Source organism: Equus caballus, chromosome X, assembly GCF_041296265.1.
Source record: "Equus caballus isolate H_3958 breed thoroughbred chromosome X, TB-T2T, whole genome shotgun sequence".
In the NCBI taxonomy this organism is placed as follows: domain Eukaryota; kingdom Metazoa; phylum Chordata; class Mammalia; order Perissodactyla; family Equidae; genus Equus; species Equus caballus.
In genome coordinates, this window is record NC_091715.1 from 30,594,352 (window position 1) to 30,610,920 (window position 16,569).

Sequence of the window (16,569 nt, forward strand, 5' to 3'; positions counted from 1 at the left end):
CTGAAACATGTTCCCTAAGAGCTGCTTGCACCCCAGTGCTGCCATTGCCAAACTGTGTGAGCTTGGGCAAGTCACTTAGTGTCTCACTGCCTCCTCTGTCAAATGTCAATATAATCATTCTTACCTTTTAGGGTAATTTTAAGGATTAAATGAGTTCATAAATGTCAAGCACTTGCAACTGTGCCCTGCATAGGATAGGCACACAACAAATGAAAATTATTATTGCTGTTGTGGGGGTGGTTTTCCTTGCCCTGGATCTTTCACCTCTCACACTTCCCATTCCTCACCCAATACATACCACAGGCCTGGTGAGCATAACTAGGGGAGAAGAGAGAGGCTGTTGATTGGAGGTGAAACAAACATTGAAATTCCCCAAATCACCACACCCCATCTGCGTGCACAGTACCTCCTGTCTTCTCTCACTGACCATGGAGTCATTAATAAAATGGCAGGAAAGTGAAAGAATAACAAAGAGTTACTCTAGTGACCTTGTAGCATTCAGAAATGCAAAAAGTAGAAACTAGCAAAAACAAATTTTTAATCATTCAACATAATGTGGAGACTATATCAGTTAGGGTAGGCAAAGTCTTGTACAGTAACAAAGAAGCCCAGCATTGTAACAATGTATAACAACAAGGGCTTATTTCTTGCTCACATAACCTGTCTGTCATGGAGAGGCTGGGTCCCTACTCCATAGCTACTCCATAGCTGACTTGGGCTGATAAAGCAACCAGCATCTGGAGAGTTGCTGTACAGTCACCATGACACATGAAAAAGGAGATGAGACAAATCATGCATTGGCTCTTAAAACTGTATCCTGGAAATGAGCCATTTCTGTTCACATTCCTTTGGCTAAAGCAAGTCAAATGTCTGTGCTTAACTTCAACAGCAGATGGAAAAAGGCAATGCTACCAAGAGAGGAGACACTGGAATATTTGTGATCCATCCTAATGCCTACATGCAGGTAGATTTACATTGCTCTCGTTTATATTCAGATGAAGAAAGATGCCACACCAATAAGCAAATGCCTCCTGGCCTGAACAGAGAAGCTACTTAAAGGGATAAATAGCTTTATAATTTCTTAGTTGATCTTTCTCTCTTCCTTTTTTTTTTCCTAGATTTTTTTTCTGCTTTTTCTCCCCAAATCCCCCCAGTATATAGTCGTATATTTTAGTTGTGAGTCCTTCTAGTTGTGGCATGTGGGACGCCGCCTCAATGCGGCCTGATGAGCGGTGCCGTGTCTGCGCCCACGATCCGAACTAGTGAAACCCCCGGCCACCGAAGCAGAGCCTGAAAACTCGACCACGGGGCTGGCCCCTCTCTCTTCATTTTTGAAAGCAGTGGTCACTGTTCTGTACTTGTAATATGCTATTGGGTATGTTCTTGATATTAATGGTTAATACACGGAAGTAGCTATAAGGTTTGTATAACTTTGTACTTCTTTGTCCTTTAAGAGTCATACTATTATCTCCACTCTTTCTGTTAATCCCACTGTGGAAAACGGGTGCACGCTGAGACTCCATCCTTAAATACTAAGATGGCATTCATTGTGGCAGGGGTTTTATCAACATACATGTGATTAGGCAGAAAAATATTTTATTAAAACCTCCCAGAGGAGCATCTTCTTGTCACAATATTCTGATTCCTTCAATAGGAATAAGTTTGACTAAATAAAGGGCTCAAGGGAATTTTTAAAAATAATTTAGAGATACTTTCATATTTTTTTAGGATGAATGTTTGTAATCATCTGCCTGATTTTTGTTATCCAATCTTTACTCATGGTAATGTTATGAGAAACCATGACAATATTTACTTGAATAACAGTGACCCATACACCCAAAATGCATTACTTTAGAAATTGCTATTTTTGTAATAAAACTCTGGCATTCTCTTCAGAAAACTAAAATTATGCTTAGCAGAACATGTTTCTGATCTCATTTTTAATCAAAGTCAGTCACTGGTATAAGGCAACATAGGATTGCCACTTATAAAATTAAATGTTCAGACAAAAAAATATATCATTTATATATATATGTATATACATATACATATATATATGTATATATATATATATACAGTGCCCATTTCCTATGTAATTATAATATTCTAACATTCAAGGGTAGGCCAGATCATCTCCCTTTCTACATTCCTGGAAAAGATGGAGGAGGATGCCACAAGTTTAATGTTTATTTGAAATAATGTTTATCTAAAAGGAATTCTCTCAGCCACCTCCCTCCACGCTTCACTCATCCAAATACTTCTCCATCTGGAGGTGAGGAAGTGAAAGGGGGCACAGGAGGAATAGAATTGTGATTTGCTTGAAGGCTTATATGGTGACTTTGTCTTCTCTTTCTGATAAATACCGTATCATAAATTTATCATTTCATTTCTAGTGGTGCTACTTATATGTGGTTGTCTTGTTGTAAAGTTGCTGCTGGTCATGATAGACTGTTTTAAATTGGGGCGGAGAGGGGAAAAAGAAGATGAGGTGGGGAATACATTCTGCATCCTTTACGAGACATTTACATACCTTAATCTCAGAAGGATATTTTCTCAGATCTTTAAATTGCCTTTTTTCTATGTATAAACATCTTAGTATGTTTGCTGACATAGTAATTTAGTTAGTAAACCATGTTTCCTGCCATTAATTAAAACTTTTACATGTTGAAATAATCAGGATAAGTAAATAATATCCATGTTATCTCCTTCATTATTGGCCTAACTTGATTTTATGTGTGTTTCAATGGTAGAGAATATTCATGGTGAAAGTTAAGATCTTGGTTCTCTCTGTCCTCTTTGGATTGTATTATACCAGAAATAGTCTGCTCTTTCAGCCTGGATCCCACTGTATAGACAAATTGGAGGAGAGCACAATCCTTTCACAATGATCATGTAACACAAAGAATAAAATACGTTTGTTGTACACCACTGAGATTTCCAGATTATCTGTTATGGCAATATGTCCTAGTCTACTCTCATCCATATACTTTATAAACCAATTTTTTTGTAAATGGAAGCAAATTTTAATGCATTTAATAAGTTTGCTTTTTTTAAAAAAAAAATCCAATGACAAATATTTTACTAAAGCAATCTCTAGCCTACTTAATTTATATTTTGGATAAAATCAATTTCATATAGCAAATGTGGTTAAACTACAGTGTGCATATTCAAAAAGAGCCTGTAATGGCCAATAATATATTTGGACCCATTCTTAACTCCAATTACTGAAATGAATATTCTGAAAAATCCTTATTTTGATATTTTTCCTTTTTAGTTTTGACTTGAATTTGACTTGACATTAATAAATGTAGTTTCAAATACTGAATAAAAGTTCCCTCACAGACACTTTAATGGGTACATTAAATCTTTGAAGTTATATTCTAATAACCATAAACATTATAACCTGTTGCTTCAAAAGAAATAATTCAAATATTTATTAATTAACAGTATAAAAACACAAATCAACCTGAAATGAATCATCTCAACTCTAACTGCAAATTATATAAATCCAATTTTTTTCAGTCTTTAATATTTACATGATTAATATACTTTTCCAAAACCATAATCACAGAAGAATGACGTAATTTTCAAACATTTCAATTGTCTAAGAAACAACTGCATAAAAAGATCAATCTCTTTCCCGTTTTAGGACAATAGAGAGAAAAGTAGAACTTTTTCTTGAGTTTTTGTATTAACCTAAATTCATAGATACATATATAATTCCTAAAGTACATTTTCTGTAATATTTTTTGTTCCTGGTGTTCAGCGTGTGCATATATGTATTCAAATTGCTTTAATCCAAGTAACTCCTTAAAAATGTACTTTGGCTAGGAAGTATATTTTTGAGAAAGTCTATCAAATTTATTAGGTTGTAAACATGTACTATTTTTTTTTTAAGGTAACATTGGTAATTCCAGCTGTACTATTCAATGTTTGCATTTCAAGCCTTTGTTTTCTTAGGGTGGCCCAGTGGCACAGCGGTTAAGTTCACAGGTTCGGCTTCGGTGGCCCGGGGTTCTCCGGCTCGGATCCCGGGTGGGGACAGGGCACCGCTTGGCACGCCATGCTGTGGCAGGTGTCCCACGTATAAAGTAGAGGAAGATGGGCACAGATGTTACCTCAGGGCCAGTCTTCCTCAGCAGAAAAAAAAGAGGAGGATTGGTGACAAATGTTAGCTCAGGGCTAATCTTCCTTTAAAAAGAAGCCAACTGAATTATCCATAGTCAGGGAATAATAATAATAATAACAACAGCATCTTAATTTACTAAGTTTTCTGTACTTATTTCATTTAATCCTTTTAATACTCAGAAGCAGGAGCTATTATTTCCCCCTATTTTACACATTTGGAGATTGAGGAGAGGCTAAGGGCCTTAACAAGGGTCACACAGTAAGTAGAGAGAGAACACTCAAATTCTAGTCTCCTGGCACCAGAGTCGGTGCTTCTAAATACCACGCCAGGCTCAGTCTCTGCCCAAGCCCCACAAAGTGAAACAGGACAATTTCAATTATCCAACTAATTTATCCCTGAATATATAAAACAAACAAAGGGTTACTTAGGGCCAGACAAAATACACCCCAGTGAGATAAGAGTACATATAACTTACCCCAAAGCATCTTTTACGATCTGCCCACTAGTGGAATGAGCCCAACACAATGATATCTATGCTTAAAGTATGTACTATTGAGTAGCAGGCTTTCATAGGTTCAAAGAATGAAAAAACAATTGTGCTTAAAGATAAGCAGCTGAATTCCTAATGTTGAAGGAAAAATAATTATAAAAAAGAATTGCGTTAAACTGATAGACAAGCCAAAGCTTTCATTATTAAAAGTAGAGATGAGCAGCAAAGAATGTGCAGTAGTTTCAACTCACCTGTTAAAAAATGAACCTCCAGGCATGCCTAGAGACTTATAGTAGCCGAAGGGTCATAATAGGCTTTTAGTTTTCAATAGGATCAGAGAGGAATTACATTTTAACTCAGATTAATTCCAACATTCTGTTAATTGAATACCTTGACAAGCTGGTTAATGAGACCATTGACCGAGGAATGTAAGATCAATTGTTTTTTATTGTGACTTTTCAGTTTACATTCTCTTCATAAAGAAAAGCTGATAAATGACGTTAGAAAATCTATATTTGTAACCAGGAAATAAATTGCTATTACAATAACTTTGCTGAGGTAGGTAGCCTACAGGAAAAAGGGCATTTATTTTTAGGTCAATTGCTGGTTTTCAAGAATTTTCTATTTGCAAGGCTAGCTTGGTTAGCCACTGTGCAGAAAAGAGTTAAGATGCCAGGCCTGAGACTGCTATCCTAAGAAAGGTCTGCTTTTAAGGTTGGACCTAGGCTGGCATTTGGGAGCTTGAATTTCTGGAGTGTTCCCACCATTCCCAGAACGGATAAGGGTAGCTCACTGCGTCTAAACTGTTTGTGCAAACAATTGGTTTCTGCTGAACTCCTGCTTTCCTTTTGGGGGTCTGGAATTTTGATATCTGATTGGCAGAGGGCACCTACGTGACCAGCCCCCAATAAAAGCCCCAGATGCTGTATCTCTAATAGGTTTCCCTGGGCAGAAACATCATGCACATGTTGCTGCATTTTTGTTGCTGGGGAAAGAGTGCCCTCTGAGTGACCCTCATGGCAGTGAGCATAGGAAGCCTGAATATGGATTCCTCCAGATTCTGCTTGTGTCTTTTCCCCTCATGATCTGGTTGCATATCCATACTACATCGCTATAATAAATCTTAGCCACGTGTACAACTGTATGCTGAGTCCCATGAGTCCTTCTAGTGAACCTCCGGATGTGGGGATGGTCTTGGAGACCCTTAGCACAGCCACTTTCCACAGGCATTTACCTCCACAGGCTTTAATTTAAAAAGCAGTACTGAGAGGGGACTGGCCCGGCGGCACAGTGGTTGAGTTCACATGCTCCACTTTGGCCGGCCGAGGGTGTGCTGGTTTGGATCCTGGGTGTGGCCATGGCACTGCTTGTCAAGCCATGCTGTGGCAGGCGTCCCACATATAAAGCAGAGGAAGATGGGCACAGATGTTAGCTCAGAGCCAATCTTCCTCAGCAAAAACAGGAGGATTGGTGGCAGATGTTAGCTCAGGGCTAATCTTTCTCAAGAAAAAAAGGGCAATACTGCGTTTGTCTCCTCAGAAAGTTGTGGAAAGACTTGGCGTTTCGCCCCTCTTCTGACAAGATAAATAAAACTCCAAATATATTTGCAATCTGTGATTTCAGTACATCAGCTTGCAACAAACATTTTACACAGTAAGAAGCTCTGGAAGGGAATCAGGAAGGCAGTGAATGCACACAGCAGAAACAATAGCGCACTTTTAAAGAAAAATAAGCAGAAGTGTCATTGTTCCTTTAGCCTTGGGGCACAATTATTCTTTGTTCTGAAAATTGTGAGAAAAAAAAATCTAAGAAGCCATAGGAAGATCTCCTGCGGACCTCCAAAACTACCAGCTGAGGGAGAAAATGGCAGAGATAGGAGGGATCATGTTATTAACGAATATCATCTTTTAAAATTACAACGTCACCTTCACTACAACATTGTATGTGTTTTATCTACTCTTCTTTTTCAGATGCTGGAAGGCTGTTAAATATTTGTGAACAAAGGAAGGAAAAATATTCACACAGGATGTTTTGAAATGGAATTGAAAACAAAAGAAAAGAACAAAGCAGAGTGTTTCTTGATCTCATCACATTTAACAGAAATGATGCCTGACATCAGATAGAATTAAAATGCCAATTCCATAATAAACATGTCATGAATAGCTACTGTAACACAATATAACATGTTGGGAAATAATAATGCAATGTACATATCTTTTAAGCATCACTGTAATTTTTTCTCAACCTTTCAAACAATGTGATTTTTCAGAATGCGTAAAATGCAATGTTTTGACAGTGTTTAACACATTTCATGTAGTTGCACAGGATGTTTCTAGAAAATGAGTAATAATTTAAGAAAGAGATTTCATCCATTGAGAGTATGGCTCAGATGCTTTTCCGTCCCTCTGAGATTCCTGTGACATTTATGTATCCTTATCATCTGCCCTCCTTGTCTTTCCCCTTGTCACCCACTTACTACTTTGTAATTAACTTTATTTTTCTCCTGAAAACTAAATGACTTCTTAATGGAAGAGGAGTTAAAAGACTGGCCTTTAAGGGGAAATGGATTTTGAGAGAAAGTTGCAGGAGGATAAGACTACAAGAAGAAAGGTAGTGAGAGAGATGAATGGTTTGAGGACTATAGATTTTTATCACTGGTGTGGAGTTATTCTAATTGTAATGTGAAAGCTTATTGAAATGATCTGTCATTAAAATAGAAGTGATGCGGGGCCTGTCCCCGTGGCCTAGTGGTTAAGTTTGTGTGCTCCACTTCGGCAGCCTGGGGTTCACCAGTTCAGATGCTGGGCACGGACCTACACACTGCTCATCAAGCCATGCTGTGGCAGCATCTCACATAGAAGAACTAGAAGGACTTACAATAGGATATCCAACCATGTACTTGGGGCTTGAGGGAGAAAAAAAAAAGAGGAAAATTAGCAATAGATGTTAACTCAGGGCCAATCTTCCTCACCAAAAAGGCTGGGAATCACCAGCTGCTCTTTAAAAAATAAAAATAAAATAGAAGTGAAGTGACAAATAGTCATCTATCAAATAATTTTAATATTGTCATAAAAAGGATTTTAGGGGCTGGCTCCGTGGCCGAGTGGTTAAGTTTGTGCACTCTGCTGTGGCGGCCCAGGGTTTGGATCCTGGGCACGGACATGGCACCGCTCGTCAGGCCACTTTGAGGCGGTGTCCCGCATCCCACAACTAGAAGGACCTGCAACTAAGATATACAACTGTGTACCAGGGCCGTGGGGGGGGGGGGGGGAGGTTGGGTGTTTGGGAAATAAAGCAGAAAAAAAAAAAAAAGATTGGCAACAGTTGTTAGCCCAGGTGCCAATCCTTAAAAGAAAAAAAAAAAAGGATTTTTTTCCAATTCTCCTAGTCAGAACATTTAAAATCTTTTATAACAAAGACATTTTTATCTGTTACATCCCTCATAATAAAGGTGAGTGGATTTGGCTTGACAAAATTCTAAGATTTTAAACTCCTTTAAGGAAGAGAAGCAAATCCATTACCCTTTACTTACATTTTTCTCCCCACACCCTCAGACTCTTCTCTGTGCTTACTCCATAATAGGAATTTGGAGAAAAGGGTAGAGGGTGATGGGATGATTTTACTTTGTAATTCATAACTGAGAGGTGGACTGCAACTCGTATGATTTCACTTCTAGAATTTCCGCTGCGTTCTTTTTTTTTTAAAGATTGGCACCTGACCTAACATCTTTTGCCAAGCTTCCTTTTTTTTTTCCCTTCTCCCCAAAGCCCCCAGTAAATACATAGCTGTATATTCTGGTTGTAGGTCCCTCTGGCTGTGCTATGTGGGACACCGCCTCAGCATGGCCTGATGAGTGGTGCTACGTCTGCGCCCAGGATCCAAACCGGTGAAACCCTGGGTCACCAAAGCAGATTGTCCGAACTTAACCACTCAGCCCGGGGGACCAGCCCCTGGGTTCTTTTTTATAGTTCCTGTTTCTTTGCTGAGATTCCCTGTCTTTATATTCACTGTGAGGGTATTTTTATTTACTTCTCTGAGCATAATTAAAATAGCTCCTTTAATATCCTTGCCTAATAAATTAGACAACTGGGTTATCATAGGGTTGATCTCTGTCGATTGTCTTTTCTCCTAAAAATTGGGCCACGTTTTCCTGTTTTGTTGGGTAGTTTTGGATTTTACCCTGGATATTGTGAATGTTATGTTGTGGAGGCTCGAAATTCTGTTATTGTCTCCTGAAGAGTTGATTTTGCTGTTTTGTTTGTTTTGAAATCAGGTACATCGTTTGGTTGGTTTCAAACTGCATGATCTGAGTCTCCTGAGGTGGCAACATCTCAAATTTCAGTTCTTTTAGGGTTAGCTGTGTTAATCTGAGCCTACTTCAGCACCTGTGTGTTCAGGGGTCAGCCACAGACTTGAGCAAAGTTTATAAGGAGAAAGTGGTGCACTTTGCCTCTTTCTCCTTTTTGGTGTCACTCCCTTGCTTTCCAATGGCTGTGGTTGTCCTGGACTCTGTCCTCTGGTTCTTCAGGCCAGAAATACCGCAAAGTTTCTATCAGAGTTTTAGACACTCCATGTAAACATATCTTTGTTCTGTCCTCAGGCTAAAAGATGGAAAACTGGCACTGTGCCCTGTTCTTTCTTCCAAGGTTCAAATCCCCTCCAGGATCTACTTCTTTTTGTTTATTGTTCTGTGCCTTCCAGTCACTGTTTTGTATTATTTTGGGTATGTTTTCCAGAATGTTAAATTCTTTCCTGTGGCAGGGTTGGATCTAATAGAGCTACTCAGCTATACTTATAGCAAGACTTTATAGCTCTATGTGATTTCAAATACTATAACTGTAAAATAAACTTTGTGACTAAAAGTTTCTATGGTGTTTTGGCTAGTGAGATATTACAATAAAAATAATAGATCTAGCTAATAAAGGTTGAGCCTACCAAAGATAACTTTTATATAAGCTATTTTTAGAAACTTTCAAGATTGTAACATAAAATAAGTAAATAGAAAGATAGTTAAGGGGCCAGCCCGGTGGTACAGCGATTAAGTTTGTATGTTCTGCTTTGGCGGCCTGGGGTTCGCTGGTTCGGATCCCGGATCCCAGGTGTGGACCTACGCACTGCTTGGCAAGCCATGCTGTGGCAGGCGTCCCACATGTAAAATAGAGGAAGATGGGCACAGACGTTAGCTCAGGGCCAGTCTTCCTCAGCAAAAAGAGGAGGACTGGCAGCAGATGTTAGCTCAGGGCTAATCTTCCTGAAAAAAAAAAAAAAGAAAAGAAAGAAAGACAATGACTTGGAAATTCATATTACAAATTAAGGACATTTGAAGGAAGAATAAGTGGTATTACAGACACCATAGGGCAGGAAGTAAGTAGAAAGACTGTGAGCTCGATTCTAAGTCACTATAGATGAAGATATTGGACCTCAGTACGTTTTCTCCCTCAAAGTCTGATGTGGATTGGCAGGCTCTCTCTTCCATTTAGTGATTCAGGGATCCAGATTCCCACCATCTTGTGACATTGCCATGTAAACATGTGGCTTGCATAACCTCTGCTTCAGGGAAAGAAAGAGCCAGAGAGTTGCTCGCATGCTGGCTTTTTATAGCAAGACCTGGAAATGGCATGCCACTACTGTCTACATCCCATTGGCTAGACCTCAGTGACATGGTCCCAATCCATCTGCAAGCGAGGTTGGCAATGTTGTTTTCCTGTGTGTCCAGGAAAAGAAAATGGTATAGCGGACACATAGCATTGTGTGTGCTACATTCTCCTTTTATTTAAGGCTATTAGGAGAAAAAGAAATGATTTTTGCTCCACATCTCTCTTCGTAATAGGAGAGAGAAATTACTTTCTTTCCAGAGTTGCTACTTCTTGCATATTACAAGAATATTGATAGGACCAAGACTACCTCAGAAAAGTATTTATGCAGTTGATCCAAAAGGAACAAAGGGGCCTACTTGCCATGAAGAGTAATATCTTTTTTTATAAACAGAATATTTTGGGGGTTTCTGGTATTCTAGAAAATGTTATTTCTACTCCCTTTTCTCAGTAGTCCTAGCAACCTGCTCTTTATTATAAAGGCAATATAGTGTGTGGTTGTCTACAATAAGAGATATAGTGTATGTAGTTTTTATACACAAGAAAGTAATTTACAGCCTATACGGAGGGTAGGAGCACTGGGGACCTGCCACTGAGGGTTGGTGAAGCTGGGGCTGCCTTCATGCCGATTGCCCTTTATCCCCAGGGAAGCCAGTGAGCTAGGCTTTGACCTTTCTCTCTTGGGGCTCTCTGCCTTAACAGGTGTGAGAGGCCTAGATGTAATCCATTCAGGAATCCCAAAACCTTAAAGGTTCTCCACTGATTACCCATTCTCTCTTTAAAAGTATACCCTACATTGGATTTTGGACTTACCATGCATAGATTGTTTCATTGTTATAGTTGGATTTTAATTGGTTTTTTGTGTTTTTTTTTTCTGGAGGAAGATTAGCCCTGAGCTAACTACTGCCAGTCCTCTTTTTTGCTGAGGAAGCCTGGCCTTGAGCTAACATCCGTGCCCATCTTCCTCTACTTTATATGTGGGACGCCTGCCATAGCATGGCGTGCCAAGCAGTGTCATGTCCGCACCCGGGATCTGAACCCGCGAACCCTGGGCCACGGAGAAGCGGAACGTGCGAACTTAACCGCTGCGCCACTGGGCTGGCCCCCAAGATTTTAATTGTTTTTAAACTTAGAATATCTTAGCTGATTTTTCATAGTTTATCTAGTAGGTTTCTGTGTATTATTGTAACTATCTAACTTTAAACTCTTTCCTCAATTTTATTAAGTAAATATTTTAAATACTTAGTTTTATTTTTTTTAGCTCTTTTCATATACATTTACAGAAAGGGGGAGAAGTGGAGAGAGAAATTAAAAGACACAGGAACAGATGGACACTTCTATACAGAATACCGTATTTTTGTGCAGAAATTATCAAAGACTATTTTCTGAAAGAGCCAATATCCCTGTCACAATAGATTATTTTAGCAAAAATTCATCTTATTATTTTAATATAATATATAGTATTTTCTAGAATTATATATTACATATAACGTATAGTATAAATGAATATATTAATATGTTATATATGGTATTTTCTGGAACTCATACAATGTAAAGTATATAAAAAATACACCAAAAAGTCTAAAGAAAAAGAAAAAATCACTCATAGTCTCATCATTCACTCATTGTTTACAGTTGAGAAAACTTCTGACCTGAAAATAATGATATTTGTAAGCAGATAGCAAATCCACTACAAAATCATGAACAGCTGGTTAGTTGAGGAGGCAATCTGTAGAAATGGAGAGGATGGAAGATTTGAAACATTGACATTAGAAGAGCATAAAGCCACTAAATGAATGAAAACGAGTAAAAATATTATACAGGGACAATTTTAACATTTTTAAGGGGCGAGAAAGCGATAAGCCACAAGCAAAATCTCTTAGATCATGAAAAATCCCGAGTGCTTGTTCCTCGATAGAAAAAAGCTAGAGATAGCTCATAAGCCCCCAATATAGAAAAACTGATGTCACCCCAAAGACTAATGACATTAGCCCTGAGAGCCCTGTGGGACTTCAGAGTAGCCAAAGTGCCTCAGAGTGTTCTTCCCGACGGAGATCAACAGCATGAGGGAAAACTAATTCATCTAATTTCATGGCCTAAGTTGGAAAAGAGCAATCTGGCAATTTCCTCACTGAAAGCAAGAAAAATAAATTATTCTGTTTACAGTTATTTTGGTTATACATTTTATATGTAAGTCTAGACTCTTTTTCAAATAAGTACTGCCCTTCCATTTAGGATTGATAACAGAAAAATGCACATTCAGGCTGGGATTTTACTTATTATTGAGTTCAAAATTGAATAAGAAATGACTGTAAAAGCTCAGGAACTTATACAGAATCATGAAATAATTTATGGAGGAGCATATCTGAGAGAAGGAAGGGCAGAAGACTAGGAAGCAGATAGCACAGGAGGGAAAGAAGGAAGGCAGGTAGGAGGGAGGATTTTTCCTTAAATTTTAAATAGATTTTGTTTGTAAAAGAAATGAGCCATGTTTGCCATAAGTTCACAAATTCAGTCTGAAAATCTCCATTACCACAGTTCTTTAGATGCTTTTAAAAGTTAAATTACTGTTTAATTTCTCACATTATATGCGTTCTAGGCATTCCTGTTTAAAACATTGACGTGATTTTTCAGTTTACTCTTTTGGAAATTAGTTCTTTACTCTCTACTTACGCCGAACGTGGTAAACTGAATAACGACCCCCAAAGATATCCATGTCCTGATCCCTGGAACCTGAGAATATATTATGTAACATGGGAAAAGGGTCTTTACAGATGTAAGTTAAGGATCTTGAGACGGGAGATTGTCCTGCCTGATTTAAGTGGGCTTCAAATGTGATCACAAGCATTCTTATAAGAGGGAGGCAGAGGAAGATTTAGCAACAGAAGAGGAAATGTGACCATGGAAGAAGGGGCTGGAGAGAAGCAAGAGACTGGAGTGATGTGAGGAAGGGGATGCAGGGGACCATTAGCCAAACAGTACAGGTGACCTCCACAAGGCAAGGAAACGAATTCTCCCCTGAAGCCTCCAGAAAGAACACAACCCTGCCAACACCTTGATTTTAGACTTTTTTTAGATTTTAGACACTTCTGACCTCCACAACTGTGAGAAACATATGTTGTGTTAAGTCACTAAGTTTGTGGTAATTTGTTACAGCAACAACAGGAAACTAATACAGCAAGCTAGTTTGAATAGATCTAAAAGCTTTAAAAAAGTCCATATATAAAAAGGCCATATTCATATATATATATACACATATATAAAGGATATATATAGAAGTTATTGATATATATTCATATAAAAAGCCTTTTCATATATATATATGAATCAAATATGTGACATGATAGACTTAATAAAAATGGAAAATACAACACGTTCCTGTGGAATCATATGAAGGTACTGTTGTGATATGCAGTATCACTATACTACTTGCAATTGTGGTAAAACACAAACGAAGTTTAAATATGGCAGAAACCCTCTTAACTATGCAACCAGAATACAGAATGTTAATATCACCTCATAAAGTTATCTCATGCCCCCTTACCACTTCCCAGGCTCCCAAAACTCCACAGGGAAATACCAGTCTCCTTTTTTCCCACCATAGATGAGTTTTGCCTGCTCCAGAAATTCATGTAAATGGAATCATATATACTCTTTCATGTGAGGCTTTCTTCTCTCAGCATACTTTTTTTTCCGATTCATCCACATTGTTACTCGTTTCCGTAGTTCATTCCTTTTTATTCCTGAGTAACATCTCATTGTGTGAAGATAACTGAGTTCGTTTCCCCATTGTCCTACTGACGGACACCTGTGTTTCCAATCAGGCTGCTATGACCCTTCTTGTACTAGTCTTTTTTATATATACTTGTTTTCATTTCTCTTGAGTAAATACTGAGGAGGGAGATTGTTGGGCTATAGAGTAGGCATATGTCTAATTTTAGAAGAAATCGCCAGGACATTCTCCAGAGTAGTTGCATGGTGTTTCACTCCCGCCAACAATGTATGAATGTTCTAATAGCTCCATATCTGCACTGACATTTGGTGGTGTAAATCTTTTCAATTTTGGCCAAACTAGTAAGTGTGTTTGGTTAGCTACTTGTGGTTTTATTTTGCATTTCCCTGATGACTAATGATGGTGGACACATTGTCATGTGCTCATTGGATATTTATATCTCTTCCTTTGTGATAGTTCTACTCAACTTTTTTGTTTTCATTATTGAGTTTCAGGAATTCTGTATGTATATTGATACCAATATTTTGTGAGATATATGTTTTACAAATTTTTCTCCCAGCTTGAAGATTATTCATTTTCTAAATGGTATCTTTTGATAAGCAAAAGTTTCCAATTTTTATGAAGACTAATTTACCATTATTTTCATTTGTGGTTATTGCTTTCTTTTTTTTTTTGAGGAAGATTAGCCCTGAGCTAACATCCACGCCCATCTTCCTCTACTTTATATGTGGGACGGCTGCTACAGCATGGCTTGCCAAGAGGTGCCATGTCCACACCCTGGATCCGAACCGGCGAATCCCGGGCCGCCAAAGCGGAACATGCGCACTTAACTGCTGTGCCACCTGCCGGGCCCACGGTTATTGCTTTCTTTTTTCTATCTTAGAAAGCTTTGCCCACTCTCAAGTCACAAAGATATTCTATGTTTTCACATAAAAGATTTATGTTTTACTTTTCACATTTAGGTCTATGTTCTATCTCAAATTAATTTTTGTTTATGGTATGAGGTGAGAATCGAGTTTCATTTCTTTGCACATAGATATCCAGTTGTTCTAGCATTATTAATGGAAAAGTCCCCATTAGTAAGAAAGAGATCAAAGATATTTCCAAGGCTTTATTCCTTAAATACAGTTGTTCCATGGTGAACATTTTTTTTTTTGTCTGTCCCGCGCTTCTCTCTTCTGCAAATAGCATCTTCTTCTACTTTTTTTTGAGGAAGATTAGCCCTGAGCTAACAACTGCTGCCAATCCTCCTCCTTTTCACTGAGGAAGACTGACCCTGAGCTAACGTCGTGCCCATCTTCCTCTACTTTATATGTGGGACACCTACCACAGCATGGCTTGCCAAGCGGTGCCATGTCCACACCTGGGATCCGAACCAGCGAGCCCCGGGCCACTGAAGTGGAACATGCAAACATAACCTCTGTGCCACTAGGCCAGTCCCTACTTTTTGTTTTTTTATTGAAGTATAATTGACATACAATATCCTATTAGTTTCAGGTGTACATCATTGTGATACATTTATATACATTACAAAATGATCACCATGATAAGTCTAGTTACCATCTATCACCACACAAAGTTATTATAATATTATGACTATATTCTCTATACTGTACATTACATCCCTGTGACTTATTTATTTCATAACTGGAAGTTTGTACCTCTTAATCCTCTTTACCTATTTCGCCCAACTCCTCCACCCCCCCACCCTCTGGCTACCATCAATTTGTTTCCTGTATCTATGAGTCCGTTTCTGATTTGTTTGTTTGTTTTGTTTTTCAGATTTCACATATAAGTGAAGTCATTCTATCCTTTGTTTTCATTTACAAATTTTCTCTTCATTTTTTTCTCCAATGATGTGGTTCTGTTGGGGGTACCATTCTTACGTCACACATATACTTTCTTTCCAAGAATGGTTATGTTACTCAATCTCGCCCAGTCACGCTCTTTATCTGGTGTTCTAAAAAATGGAAGTGAGGGAAGAGAGGCACATTCTGTCTGTTAACAGCTTGGTAGGTGTGAGTCCACAGTTTATCAGAAGCCAGGTTCCAGGCTTACAGAACATGACTTTCAGAGGTTCTGAAAGAATGACCCTGGCTGAGAGAGGCAGGGTTGAGAGCATAACCTGGAATTTGAAGCATTCCAGTTACTGGTTCCATTTATTCCTAAGGCCAATCGTAGACTTACCCTTTTGCAAGTTGGGTTACACAATAACTTTCTTTTTTTGGCTTAAAAGACTTCATTTTAGTTTTGGTCACTTCAATCAAAATATCCTGACAAATTCAGACATAAAATAAGAAAATAAACCCAGTAATCAAATGAAAGTTAACAAACATATATACATATCTATTAAGGATGCAAAAATTATCTTTATTAACCCAGTGTTTTTGTTTTAGCATCTTTGTATGTGAAACAGTTTACTAGTGAAATGAGTAGGGCAAGGTCCTATTTCCAGGCACTTACAGCTTTAGTCATCCTACAGAGTCTGTGTCTACATTTACGAATATGCATACCCTCTTGCAATACATCCTCACTACAGGTCCCCATGCTTATTTGACAAATGCAAAATAGAAACAAGTTCAAGAAGGTCTGGTTTGTAAAATACACAAATGGAAGAACCACA

The 16,569-nt window shown here is 38.3% G+C and overlaps 1 protein-coding gene across 1 annotated transcript in view; it reads left to right on the top strand.

The window, feature by feature from the left end:
* The first annotated feature begins 830 nt into the window (after positions 1-830).
* PRRG1 (proline rich and Gla domain 1) overlaps positions 831-16,569 on the top strand; it is a 138,535-nt gene continuing 122,796 nt past the window's right edge. Inside the window, exon 1 of the mRNA XM_070257788.1 lies at positions 831-964. The gene's annotated coding sequence lies outside the window, so the exon portion shown is untranslated. The remainder of the gene's footprint in view (positions 965-16,569) is intronic.